Raw genomic sequence first — 14,652 nt, forward strand, 5'->3', positions numbered from 1 at the left:
GCGATTTATTCGCTTCCCGTGACCTTTTATCGCGCGCCAATGTTGTAAGTTGCCGGATATACCGTTTGCATCCAAGATCGAGAAACGCGTTTCCAGTTATAGAACATCTGTTTAAATGCAAACACTTAATTACAGATTGTTTAAGCACTTTTTAATGAAACTTTCCAGTCTAATAGAGGCACCCGGGTCGCTGTTTACGATGCAGTCTCGCCTTGATGGTGACATCAATTATGACTTACTGACGGCAACGTTGTCCTAAATATATCTGATGGTCCCCTACTATGTCGTTGGTCTGCAAGAGCGAGAGATATTAACTAACATTCAAAGGGTCAATACAGTCAATTACACACTTTTTTAAAAGCCAGTGCCTAATTCTACTGTAGCATAGATGTGAAATTCACTCCTCCTTGTTTTTTTTTGAATTTTAAATTGCACACCTCTTTTTCTATCTTGTCCCCATGACATACTTAGTCGAGGGAACGACTTACTAACTCGTGGGAACGAGTGAGCTATGTCGTGGTGACGACTTACTAAGTCGAGGGAGCGAGATTTAAAAAAAATAGGAGTGCAATTCGGTGCAGTAAATAAAGGAGGAATGAATGAAGCACAAGATGAGAACATTTAATCTAACTCTAGGGAACGATTTACTAACTCGTGGGAATTAAGTCGTTCCCATGACATAGCTAACTCATTCTCTCCTCTCGAGTTGTGCTTATTTTTATTTGCTGGAAAAGAGCGTCGAAGATACCACTCCTGACTTTTACTCGGCGGTTGAAGGCTCTCTTGTCAGTTTCCTGATAAGAATCAGCACTTGGTGTCTTAGGGGGACCTAAAGAACGCGCCCACAGTGGGACGGACACAATATCAACTACGCTTAGTGTAAGTAAAATAGACAATCCAGATGTCGTTGAACCACTAACACCCAATCACACTCTGAATGCAAAATCGCATATGTATGAGCCTTCACCTGGCAATTGTTAAGGAATACCTCATTTTTCAGAAACATTGGATAAGTATGCAATACATTCGATTTGAATAAGGAATAAGGAACCAGTTCCTTATTCCGTTTTCAATCCGAATAAGGAACTAGGTTATCATTAAATGAAACATAGTAGAGATGTACTGCAATTAATGTTTTTGATACCCAACCTAAATTTACAAAGATTTTCATTGATTTATTGGTCTCTTTGGTTCATTTTAATAGTTTGTTTAGTATGAAAAAGCCAGTTCCTTATTCGATTTGAATAAGGAATAATGAACCATTTCCTTATTCCTTATTCGCACCGAATAAGGAACTGTATTATTATTTAATAATACTATGTAGAAATATATTGCAATACATATTTTTTATTTCGAACCTACATTATCCATGATTTTCATCGGCATTTTATATTATTTGGTTAATTTAAATTTATGTTTGAAAAAGGCATACCATTTTCTAATTATCCTCTTCATAATACTTGTTTTTTCCGCGTGTATAGTGACGTACAAAATAAAAAGAAATGTGACACAATACGGCCATATAACATAATCATGCTTAAATAACCCACACTACATCTAAAATATGACATATCCGAAAGTGATTGTCCGAAATACAGGCTTCCGAATAAGGAACTAACTTAACTCTAATTCCTTATTCAGAGGCCATAATTTCGGATATTTAAATTCGGTTAATTCTAGAATAGCACAGCTATATATGGGTTATTATTGGCTATTGTTAATGTATGATTTTTTTCATTCATATGTCTCATACAGTTCTTGACGTTTTTTCTGACCCTAACTTCTAGAGAAGACTTTCCGATAGCTGAATAGCAGTCATGATTTAGCTATCCATTTCGTTCTTATACCTAAGCTGTTACAAGGGGATATGAATAAGGATGCAAAGCGATTTCAATGCTTCAGCCAGTTCTTTATTCCTTTTTCAATACAAATATGGAACTATGTTATCATTAGATGAAACTTATTAGAGATGTACTGCAAATAATGTTTTTTTATACCCAATATACAATAAAATGATTGTCATTGATTTACTGGTCTCTTTGGTTCATTTTAATAGTTTGTTTATTAGGAAAATGCCAGTTCCTTATTCGATTTGAATAAGGAATAAGGAACCAGTTCCTTATTCCTTTTTCAATACCCAACCTTTATTAACAATGATTTTCATTGATTTTTTTTATCCCTTTGGTTCATTTTAATATTTTGATTAGTATGAAAAAGCCAGTTCCTTATTCGATTTGAATAAGGAAAAAGGAGCCAGTTCCTTATTCCTTATTCAAACCGAATAAGGAACTATGTTATAATTAAATAAAACAAAGTAGAAATGTACTGCAATTAATATTTGTTACACCCGACATACATTTACAATGATGTTCGTTGAGTTATTCGTCTCGTCGGTTCATTTTGACTTATAATTTATAGAAAGAAAATTCCAGTTCCTTATGCGATTTGAAAAAGGAATAAGGAACCAGTTCCTTATTCCTTATTTACACTGAATAAGGAACTGGATAATCATCACTTAAAGCCTAGTAGAAATGTATTGCAATTAGAATTTTACATATACAACCAATATATAAATAAAATGTTCATTTATATGTGTTTAATTTTGGATCAATTTTATTGATGTTTATTGATGTTTAAGTAAAACTTGCCAGTTCCTTATTCGGTTTGAATAAGGAATAAGGAACTGGCTCCTTTTTCCTTATTCAGCCTCGAATAAGGAACTGTATTATAAATAAAAACAAACATATTTAAATGTACAAGTTTGATTTTATTATCACATATATGTAAAATAATAGTATATGCTTTAGGGTTTGTTGATGTCAAGTTAGTATTCAAATTTGAAAATATCGGTTCGGTTTAAACAAGAAATCATATGCAAGCGCGAAGACGAAACATGAATATGTAACGTTATACATAAAGTAAATGTATTCGAGTTACTTTGTTTTGATTAACTTTATAAATGTTTGCATTATTGTTCTTTAAAACCCTGTAACAAATATGTTACGCGTGAATAAGGAATAAGGAACAGTTCCTTATTCCTTATTCGAATAAGGAATAAGGGACTAGGAAAAAGGAACCAACTTATCACCCATATGGGTTTATAATAACCCATCTGTTATAAAGTATGTTAAATTGCTACAATCAACCAATAGGTCTGAACTAAAAACAACTGTGCTTATTTATTAAGGAATATTTGAATAGCAGATCGAATTGATTAAATCGTATAACGTAATTTTCCAAGTTTTCATCCTCTGTACTTCAATATAATTAAGTTTTGAATATATTTATGTTTGCTGACACTTATTTTCTGCGCGTTAACATGTTGACATATATCAATACCAACCACATGTGATGTTGACGATGAACATTGTAAAAGTCTAATAAAATGTCTGTCTGACTGTCTTAAACATGCTTGATGTTCAAGTCAAGTTTTTTTTCTCAGATAAAAGCATTGCCATCCATGCCAAATGTGAAAACAGATTGCAACAGAAAGCGTCCATTTATTTAAAAAAAAAACTCATAAACTTTTAAACTATGATTTAAGAGTATTAACATTTACTGCATTACACTTTGTATTATAAATGTGTTTATAATCAAAGCGCCATAGGCGCTGAAGGCCTGGGGCTAGATTTAGTGTGCTTGTGAAGAAGTTTAGTTCTTAAAAAAAAGATAGTTCGACTATGTATATAGATGTCAATAGTCAAACTATCTTTTTTTAAGAAGACATTTTGCCGGAAGTTTTTTATTGATTTAGTATGTGTATGCATTATTATGAACAGGTTTATTAAAATCAAGGCTGCGGCTGCATTTTTCAAAAAGTCACAATGGATAGTCGATCAATAAGTCATGGCCATCCTACATAGACGATGAAGACATTTGGCTGGAAACGAGATTATGACCCATCTGGGTCTGTCACTTTTTGTGTGTCATAAATGCTGAATGCTCGTTTTGGGTGAAATGACGTCCTTATTCAACCAGCATCGGTACTTGTTATGCTGATCAGTTTGTGTTGATAATATCTCCATTGATCGCGTATCTGGATGAACATAATTAATTTCAAAGTACGGAATTAATTGTACTAACATTAATCCGTAAATGCTCATGGTTGCCATGGGAACAAAAAATGTTCTTTTTTTCATATTTATTACTATTTTAAAGAATTTAAGCCAAAAAAGGCACAAAAATCAACACAATATTTTCTGGACAGATATGGAACATCATTAACATGTTTATTATATACATAAATATATGCACATTTTCTGGAAAAAGGTGTGTATTCAGAAATTGAACATTTTGTACAGCTATGAACTTAAAACTAAAACGAATAACTCCTCCTGATACAATTTGTGTTGTGTGTCTGTACTGCCAGACATTATTTTGTTTATTTAGCAATTCAATTTTGTTCCATGATTGATAAAATTAAGTAGACAAAATACATTAAGTTAACAGTTGCTATAGAAACAGTAATTTGTGGATTGCATATACATGCTGTTTGTGATGGACAATGTATTTGAAGTTAATATATTATTAATCTTCGCATAAGTGTCAAACCAAATTCACTAGTGCATTTCATACGTAGAGATTCAAAAACATGATTTTCAACTTAAACAAAATAAAAGCAATAAGCACTACATATTTAATGGCACACGTCACTAATTAATGTACTATAGATTGAACTTTAAACACCAAAATATTCATTAACATGTAAAAATAAATCAAATACAAACATAACATGAACACATACATTAACATCACATATTTTGATGTTTAAATGAACTACAACAGTATTAGTGATATTATTTTCAGACCACAATATTAACAGGCATACAATACAATGTATTTCTTATCGTGTAAAGAACATTTTATAGTTAGATCACTATGAATGAGTTTTTTATCATTAATCAAACAAATGTGTCCACACTACACGGATGCCCCCAACTGTAACTTTGTCACTACATAAAAGCATAAGTGTGAAAATGTTTTTGAGATATACATCGCCTTTATTTTATTTAACTATTAGTTTGCTACAAAACAGGTGTTCAATATTTATATTTTGTTTGTTACATATGTCATCTGCTGCAGTTTGTAGATGTTTTTTTTTCTGCCAATTCTTTGCATGCATGTTCGAACTTGGCCTAGAGACCATCTAGATAAAACTTGTGAACAAGTTTGGTGAAGATCAGATGAAAACTACTTGAATTAGAGAGCGGACACCAAGCTGAATGTTTAAAACGCACTTAGTGACCCAGTGAACTAGTTTTTTGCCCGGCATGCCCCATGTTCACACTTGGCGTAGACATTATGTACATACAACTTCTGACAGAGTTTGGGAAAGATCGGATGAAAACTACTTGAATTAGAGAGCGGACACTATGCTGAATGTTTGAAACGCACTAAGTGACCCTGTGACATCTTTTTTGACCCAGCATGACCCATGTTCGTCTTGACCTATACATTATCCGGATGCAACTTCTGACCAAGTTTGGAGATCGGATTAGAACTACTTGAATTAGAGAGTGAACACGAAAAGTGTTACGGAGGACAGACAGACTGACAGACGGACAGTGCGAAAACTATATGCCGCCCGTTGGGGGCATAAAATATATTTTCATGTATCTGACATGGTGTGCAGAAACAACAAAAATGTAAAAATAAATTATTCCCTTCTCATACTTAATATATTACCTATGGATGACAGACTGATTGGAAAAACAACACAAGATACACATTGTTGATATTTTGTACTCAAATTCATGCACATCAATAAAAAAGTATTGTATTTATTCTTTGAAGAAAAATCGCCTGTTAAGTCTGGATTAAAAAATCTTATCTGTTAAAAAATGTCAATCACAAAACAACATGAACACAATATATTTTCCATATTATCATCCACACAGAGTCCAAACTGTCAGTAAACTTGGTAAGCTCAGGTTGCATCAGGATTTGCCGAATTCACTTGTAAAGATCTGCAATAATTAAAATAAAAATGCCTGATTAAAAACCTTAAACAAACACATAAAAAATACATATCACCAGTAGATACCATAGGCTTGTCAACAATTTATTGAAATTGAAAAACATGTCATGTTTTAGTTTTGCCTTAATGCTTGTTTAACTTAATCTACATGTATGTGAAAATAACACAAGAAATATTAATAAAATTATATGATCAAGACGAAAAACAGATTATTGCTTGGTACATTATACAATCTGAACCCTCAAGTTATGCATAGTGAATAGTATATTGTCAATGTTTAATATTAAAAAATAGTATCCATACTTAACACCATAAAGGTAAACCATCTGTGTTGGGAGAATAAAGCGCAACCCAGTTAACATTTTCACTGATTTCTTTTTAAATATTTCACTATTTTAAATGGGATAAAGTCGAGAGCCGGCTGATTCGTGAGAGTTTTCTATAGGTATCATGATTTTTTTGAAACAAATCAGTATTTTTCCAGTAATGTGCAATGACGCGTTTGAACGGTTAGAAAAATGTCGGATCAGTGTTGGGACTTCATATTACAAACGCGCGATTGCACTTTACTGAAAATTACTTATTTGTTTAAAAAAATCATAAAATCTATAGAACACTCTCACGAATGTGCGAGCTCTCGACATTATCTCATTACAAATGGTGAAATAATTTAAAAAGACATCCTTAACAAGAGCACCGCCTTGCGGGTGCAGACCGCTCATCTATTTTCTTTTCAAAGGTGAAGGGACTCTCATTTTCAATCACAAGGAGGGGAGGAGTGGAGTGAAGAGGGGTGTATAGTGTGGGGTTGTGGACATTTATTACATTATCTTCCAAAAAAGCGAAAAAAAAAAAAAAAAAAAAAAATCGGGGGGGGGGGGTTTGGGTGCGATGGTTGGACGGTATTTCAAACATAACCGTTTAAAAAAAAAATGGGGGGGGGGGTATAGTGTGAGGGGTGTGGTGATAATTTGTGAGATGATCTTAAAAAAAAAAAAAAAAAAAAAAAAAAAAAATTGGGGGGGGGGGGGGGTGGGGTGGGGGGGTGGGGGTATAGTGTGAGGGTGTGGTGGTCATTTGTGAGATGATCTTAAAAAAAAAAAAAAAAAAAAAAAAACAATTAGGGGGGGGGGGAGGGGGGAGGGGGGGGGAGGGGGGGGAGGGCATGGGGGTTGGTTTGGGTGAAGTCTATTGTGGTATGTCAGGTAAGAGTAGTTTCATTAAAGTATCAATCAAATCTAATCATATATAAAGAAGTTATGGCAATTTTAGCAAAATTTAATAATTTGACCTTGAGAGTCAAGGTCATTCAAAGGTCAAAGTAAAATTCAAGTTGCCAGGTACAGTAACCTCATGATAGCATGTAAGTATTTGAAGTTTGAAAGCAATAGCCTTGATACTTCGAGTGGATCGAAACACAAAATTTAACCATATATTAAAAGTTACTAAGTCAAAAAAGGGCCATAATTCCGTAACAATGACAACCAGAGTTATGCAACTTGTCCTTTTACTGTACCCTTATGATAGTTTGTGAGTGTTCCAAGTATGAAAGCAATATCTATGATACTTTAGGGGTAAAGTGGACCAAAACATAAATCTTAACCAAATTTTCAATTTTCTAAGTATAAAGGGCCCATAATTCCGTCCAAATGCCAGTCAGAGTTACATAACTTTGCCTGCACCGTCCCCTTATGATAGTTCATAAATCTTGCAAGTATGAAAGCAATAGCTTTGATACTGTTGGAATAAAGTGGACCTAAACACAAAACTTAATCAAATTTTCAATTTTCTAAGTATAAAAAGGGCACATAATTCTGTCAAAATGCCAGTCAGAGTTACATTACTTTGCCTGCACAGTCCCCTTATGATAGTTAGTAAGTGTTGCAAGTATGAAAGCAATAGCTTTGATGCTTAAGGAATAAAATGGACCTAAACACAAAACTTAACCAAAATTGTCAATTTTCTAAGTATAAAAAGGGCACATAATTCTGTCAAAATGCATGCCAGAGTTATCTAACTTTGCCTGCCCAGTCCCCTCATGATAGTAAGTAAGTGTACCAAGTTTGAATGCAATAGCATTGATACTTACTGAGAAAAGTGGAACTAAACGCAAAACTTAACCAAAATTTTCAATTTTTTAAGTATAAAAAGGGCACATAATTCTGTCAAAATGCACGCCAGAGTTATCTAACTTTGCCTGCCCAGTCCCCTCATGATAGTAAGTAAGTGTACCAAGTTTGAATGCAATAGCATTGATACTTTCTGAGAAAAGTGGACCTAAACGCAAAACTTAACCGGACGCAGACGCCAACGCCAACGCCGACGCCAAGGTGATGACAATAGCTCATTTTTTTTTCCAAAAAATAGATGAGCTAAAAATGTTATCTGGGTCGCGCCTTATTCTCCCAACACAGGTCTTAAAGTCACATGGTATACATGAAGGTGCAGTGTAAACAATGCAAGGTGTAAATCATATCAAACCTGCTATTTAGGAGCACATCATTTAGTGTTCGCACTCCACTTTTGGCCAATCTGATTTTCATGAGGTGGATTTGGCACATCCATCTTTTAGCCCTATATCATGATAGTTCATCATTGAAACTACCAGGTAGTAGGTTCTGCCCCTGAATAAATAAAATATAGCAAAATATTTATGTATGATTGTGTTATAGTTGAAAATAATATATGACAATGAAAACAAAGGTCTGCTGAAGTATTACATCTCAATACAATCTTAACGATATTCCGATAGTCCAGTCACATATTGACTGAGAACATTTAATCAGTTTACTTGAGCTGCAACCTCTTGGTCATGTCTGACAATTCATTGAAAATATAAAGTTTCAAAAGCATTACAACATATTTGTGTAGTTGGTCGTGCTTAATGAGAAAGATATTTTTTTTCTTTCTACTTTTTTTATTTGTTGTTATGAATCTTAGATCATCATTGCTTTCATGTTAAACTTGATCATGAACACAACCATTTATATTGACATCCAAAACTATAAATTTTTACAAGAAAAGAAACATTTAAATATGTACCAATAAAAATAATCAAATATACATTGTAATTAAACACATTCCTGACATATGCATTAATGCTATCATTTCGCATGGAATTGTCTTCGCTAATCTGTCATTGTGAGATTGCACAAAGATTTGCAACATAAATTTGATATTACCTTTTTAATACAACCTTGCTCAGTTCACAGTCTGTTAAATGTAAAACAATAATTTTAAATACATAAAATGAAAGTAGAATACATCTAATGGAATATATGCCAGTAAATTGTTTAACAAAATGTTAATATTGTCATTATAGAAAAGTTCAACAACAAATGATAATTTTGAAGTGTTTACGATTTTGACAACTACCTAGGCAAACAGACACATAAACAGCGTCTAAAATCGTCGTTATGACCGCCAAAACGGCTCATACAAACATCATGATTGGTGTAATAGATTCATTAAACATGAAATTCCATCTTTTAAGACCAACTTTGATTTTTTTAAATTAGAAAATCAAATGAAAAACTTATTTTAATTTACCTTTGACAAAAACCAGGAAGTTTATCCGAAAATTGTCACTGTCAACTGACGGACTGTGCCCTACTGTATTCATTGTTATTAAAGCTGAGATTAATTTAAACCATGTAAAAATCAAGAGAAAATACGGAAAATTAAAGTTCCACTGAATTATTTTTATTGGTTTAGATTATAGTTCAAAGTTAATGGCAAACAAGTTGTTATTGTTTTGACAAAGTCCTTGAAACGGTAGTTAGAGACCGCCAAGTGAGCAACTTATTCTCGCATGAATATGTAAACAATAAAAACTATGCCGTAGCCAATGCTTAACAATTTAGATTCAATAATATTTTTTTTACATGTATTAAAGTTCAAAGTAAAACTATTATTAATGGCAAACAAGTTGCTCTTGTTTTGACAAACTCCGCGAAACGGTAGTTAGAGACCGTACAGTGAGGAACTTATTCTCGTATGAACTCCAATAATGAATAATGAAACTGTTATACTTGTAGTGTTTTCACGGTTAGCTCTTTGTGGGGTTCGTCAACAACTACAGCAATTACTTGCAACGGCACTAAATACAATACTCACGTTGGCATCGACTGGAATGCTCGTCAGGATGCACCAAACGTCCTCGTCGTCTTCGAGGGAACTCGTGGGCTATACTCGTCGGTTGCACGTCACAAAATGGCACTATACATGTACTTCTGGGAATACACCTCCAGGCAAATACGTACTTAAACACACAGTCACCGGCTTACATACACATATACTTCTGGGAATACACTTCCAGGGAAATGCCTGTCATTTACACATTCACAGGCAACTCACAGACTCACATACACAGTCACAGACTCACTTATATCTTCTGGGAATGGCCTTCCAGGTAAATACGTGTTGAACACACATAAAATACAATATAATACAATATGATACAATATAATCTATACTCAGGCTCACAATTACTCACTCAGGCTCACAATTACTCCAAGCAATACTCAACTTGGGAAAAGACGTCCACTCGCATCAGTCACCCGTGCATAAGAGACCGTACACACTCGTGCTACCCAGCATGCACTATACCGATTTGTCGCTGGTTCCCAATCACGAGGTATGTGGGCATTTTGTAGACCGGGCACCGGCACAACACTCCTCCCACTTTTGTCCTTTTGGGACGACGCCACACAGCGAAGGAATCGTACCGGCGCTACCGATGAAGTAATAGTGCCCCTTGCGTAAGCACCTTGACCCAACTCCCCTAAGTCAGGTATAGCTTTCGTCCGACCTCTCTTTTGGCGCAACGCCTGCCATAAACCACAACTAAAGTTAATGCATCTCCATTAAATGACCATTTGTGTTTAGCACCTTCGCACAATTATTAACGCATATGAGCCTTAATCTTTGTTAATAAAGAGTTAAAAATAAAAGTTCATAATAAGGCCCGGTAACTCTTGCTCCTTTTCTTGTCTGCACAATAATTGGACAAGTGTACCCACCTTACAACCTATTTTCACAAATTTTAACAAATAACATAACTTATCAAACAAAATAATAAAATATCATACAAATACATACCCTCGCAGCCCATATGAGAAGGCCTACGCCCTCTGCATGTGACTGCGTAATATACAATAAAAATCCTCTTGGTTATATTAAAATAGAAATCACAAGAAATTTTACTTTCTAAGGTAATAAAAATCCTCTTAGTTATATTAAAATAAAAATCACAAGAAATGTAACTTTCTAAGGTACTACAAATGCGTTAAAATAATATCTAAGTGACAAAAAGGTTAAAAATATAAGAATAAAAATAATCTTATTTTTGTCCAAATAATACATATAATTGCTTTTAATTGTTTTTAGAGAACGTACATTTTGCAACATAATCATTGACATTATATGGAGGAAAAGACAACTAAAATAAAACTATTGTACCCACTACATTCCTCCCACTTTTCTCCTCTTGGGCTGCCGCCCTACGGTCGCACCCAAGGCAGAAGAGATAGAGACTCAAATGGGACCATGATCCCCCTCCCGCAGGCACGGGACTGCCTTTGCCCAGCGGGGTACGTACAGACCGCTGCATTCTAGCGGTTAGTGACCAATATGTTTCTTGCATAAGAAAATTTCCATCACATTAGTAAATAAAAAAACATTATTGTCGGCTATCGTCCGACAATTGCTTAATCAAGAAAAAAACATTCTTGTTGGCTTTCGTCCAACAAGTACAGTCACTTATGTATTAGAATGTGGAGATCACACTGAGAAATAATGTACTTTACAAAAAATAAAAACAAAATAAAAGTGTACATGCACCGGGAAACAACTCCGGCCATTCAAAAAATTAAAGTGACGCTACGAGACAGTTGCCGTCAAGCACGGTCACACACAAATTTAAAAAGACCTGCAAATATTGTTTAAAAGAACAACTCCGGGAAATACCACTTCCGGCCAACAGTATTGAGTGTGACAGTGGTCGTCAAGCACTGTCACCTATAAAAAACAAACTCATTCGACAAAATTCTACGACATTGCTCGGCATATGGTTGGTAGAAAAGAATTTATAGAAAATTACGGAAATAAATGACATGATACAGCAATGACGAAGTGATTGAAGTTAGATCGACTCACAAATCTTAACATGGAAGGATAAAAGGTGACGGAGGTGCCAAGACTGGGATATTGCAGGGGAAACCGGGTTCCTATTCACCATCTGCGTAGTTACCACATCCGATGGTGCGGTGTGACAGCGGTCGTCCGACAATGTCACACCCGACCATAAGGAAAAAAAAACCCCAGACTTCACGGGAAATAAACACATCCGTGACTGTGCAAAGCACTTCTTAGTGCGGTAATACAAAAATTACAGGAAGTTAAGCGCGGACGGCACAAGATAATTTGGGACGACACTTTATGCCTATTCATTAAACCCCCATTTCGCAGAGCACTGCTCAGATTAATTTCAATTTTATAGTTCCAACAATATTGCAATAAAAGACTGGGCTTAAACTGAGACAATAGGACATATACATTCAAAACAATCTAATCAAATTAATCAAAATGTTTAAGAGAACTATTACTTTTATACACCGCGTACTTTATGTAATATTCATAACAACAGCTTTTACTACTATTACTACTACTACTACTACTACTACTACTACTACTACTACTACTACTACTACTACTACTACTTCTGCTACTACTACTACTACTACTACTACTACCACTACTACTACTACTACTACTACTACTACTACTACTACTACTACTACTACTACTACTACTACTACTGCTGCTGCTTTTAGTGTTACTACTAGAGATACTCCGCGTACACCGTAATACGTTATCAACACCGCGAATAGAATGTCACTGCAACCTTACTGTAATTTTTTTTTAAATTGGGGGTCTTTTGTATTTTGCATTGTTTTCCTAGTTTTACTAACAATTAACCTCGCCATTTACAATTTTAGGCGGTACAGATTTTGGAAGTTAGACGCTCTGGTGGTCGCCAACCTAATTTCCACCGCTGGGACCGCTCCGAGCGGCGAGAACAAGAGGGTCGCCACCCTTTGGAACCACGCCTAACAAGTCTTCGAACACCACCTTCCCAGCTGTCATCTGGGGTAACTCGGCATTCGCATGCGCCGCCCTTACGGCGGTCACACGCGGCAACTTCTGTCGCCCGTCTGACAGGTACTGACCTTCCGGTGGCCGGAGTAGTTTCACCAGCTTTTCGTTGGGCTATTTTGGTCCCCACCTGGTCGGCCCTGTCGGTCGCCATGCTTTTAGCCGCCTCCGCAGACTGAACCGCAACGCGCTGCACGCGAAATTTATCATCGCACACAGGATCTCCATGGTATCCTTCAGTGCTCTCGCCAATGACCATCCTTGGATCACTGACGACATCTGGCACTGTTGGCAGCACCAAGGGAACTGCATCGTGCACGTCCTTGGCATGCTGCACCTTCATGCAGAACTGGGAAACCGGACCTAGCTGGTTTACATGATCCACTTCCGGTTGGCCAGACTGCTTAGTCGTCGCAGCTACCACAACGGGCTCCTTCTCCTTATGGTTGGGCAAGGACATGGCTTGAAAATGTCCCCAGTTGGAACCATATCTGCCGCGATACGATCCCTCAGGGCGGACTTTTGAACTTTGGTTCCGATGCCCACGTGCACCTCCGCCACCCGCACCCGCAGGATACATAACCTGGCGTTGGTCGTTGTACCACCGGTTCGGGACCTTCCCTGGGTAGGGGCACTCCACAGGGTATTCGGCATAGCCTTTTTTATTTCGAAACGGCTTACCCGGTTGTCGGACAAAGGGATCAACGGCCGAACTTCCAAAAGAGTTTGACAATCTCTCCACAGCATCCAGCAACTTCTCGACCACCTGGGTCAATTTGTCGACCGCCGACACACTGACCTCATCCGCAGTGGGTGCTTTCTTCACCTCGTGAACCCACATTGACTCTTCTTGCTCAGTCTCCTGGGTATACCTCGGAGCCGCGGCGCAAGCCGACTGAACATGGCAATATATCTTCAGCATGTTCATCGCATCTCCCATAGATGTTGGTAACTGCAGACTAACATGCTTGCCGGCCTCCTCGTCAATCAAACCGTGACAAAACTTCGTCACTGCCTGTTCAGCGGCGTATGCATAGGGCAGATCACGAAACGCCGCTGTTGCCAGCTTCAGCGCCCGATCTGACCAATTGTCTAGGGACTCGCCTACTTCCTGATGGGCAAAGTGGAAACGGCCCTGCGCGGTGGCGGTAAGCTCCCTGGCGCCAAAACGCTCCTGCAGTCGCTGCATTAGCTCTGCGTAAGGTACCGTCCCTCTCCCTTCGGTAAGCAACGCATAGAAATCGACCGCCTTTCCTGTCAAACACCAACCAAGGCAATCGGCGCATTCTGCGTCAGACCAATCTTGCACCCTTGCGTAGCGCTCAAATTTGCTCTGAAAAACAAACCAATTGCTCTGCCCATCATATAGCAGGCTCTTAGGCAATTTTGTCAGAACATCCCGATCTTTCTGTGTCGGGGGAATACTTGGGCCAGGAGGGTTGCTTGGTCCGGGCAAATTATTGAAAACCGGTGCATTGCTGGGTATGGGAATAGTGATGGTAGATGGAATTGGGACAGTT

Source organism: Dreissena polymorpha, chromosome 4 (genome assembly GCF_020536995.1).
Source record: "Dreissena polymorpha isolate Duluth1 chromosome 4, UMN_Dpol_1.0, whole genome shotgun sequence".
Taxonomy (NCBI): Eukaryota; Metazoa; Mollusca; class Bivalvia; order Myida; family Dreissenidae; genus Dreissena; species Dreissena polymorpha.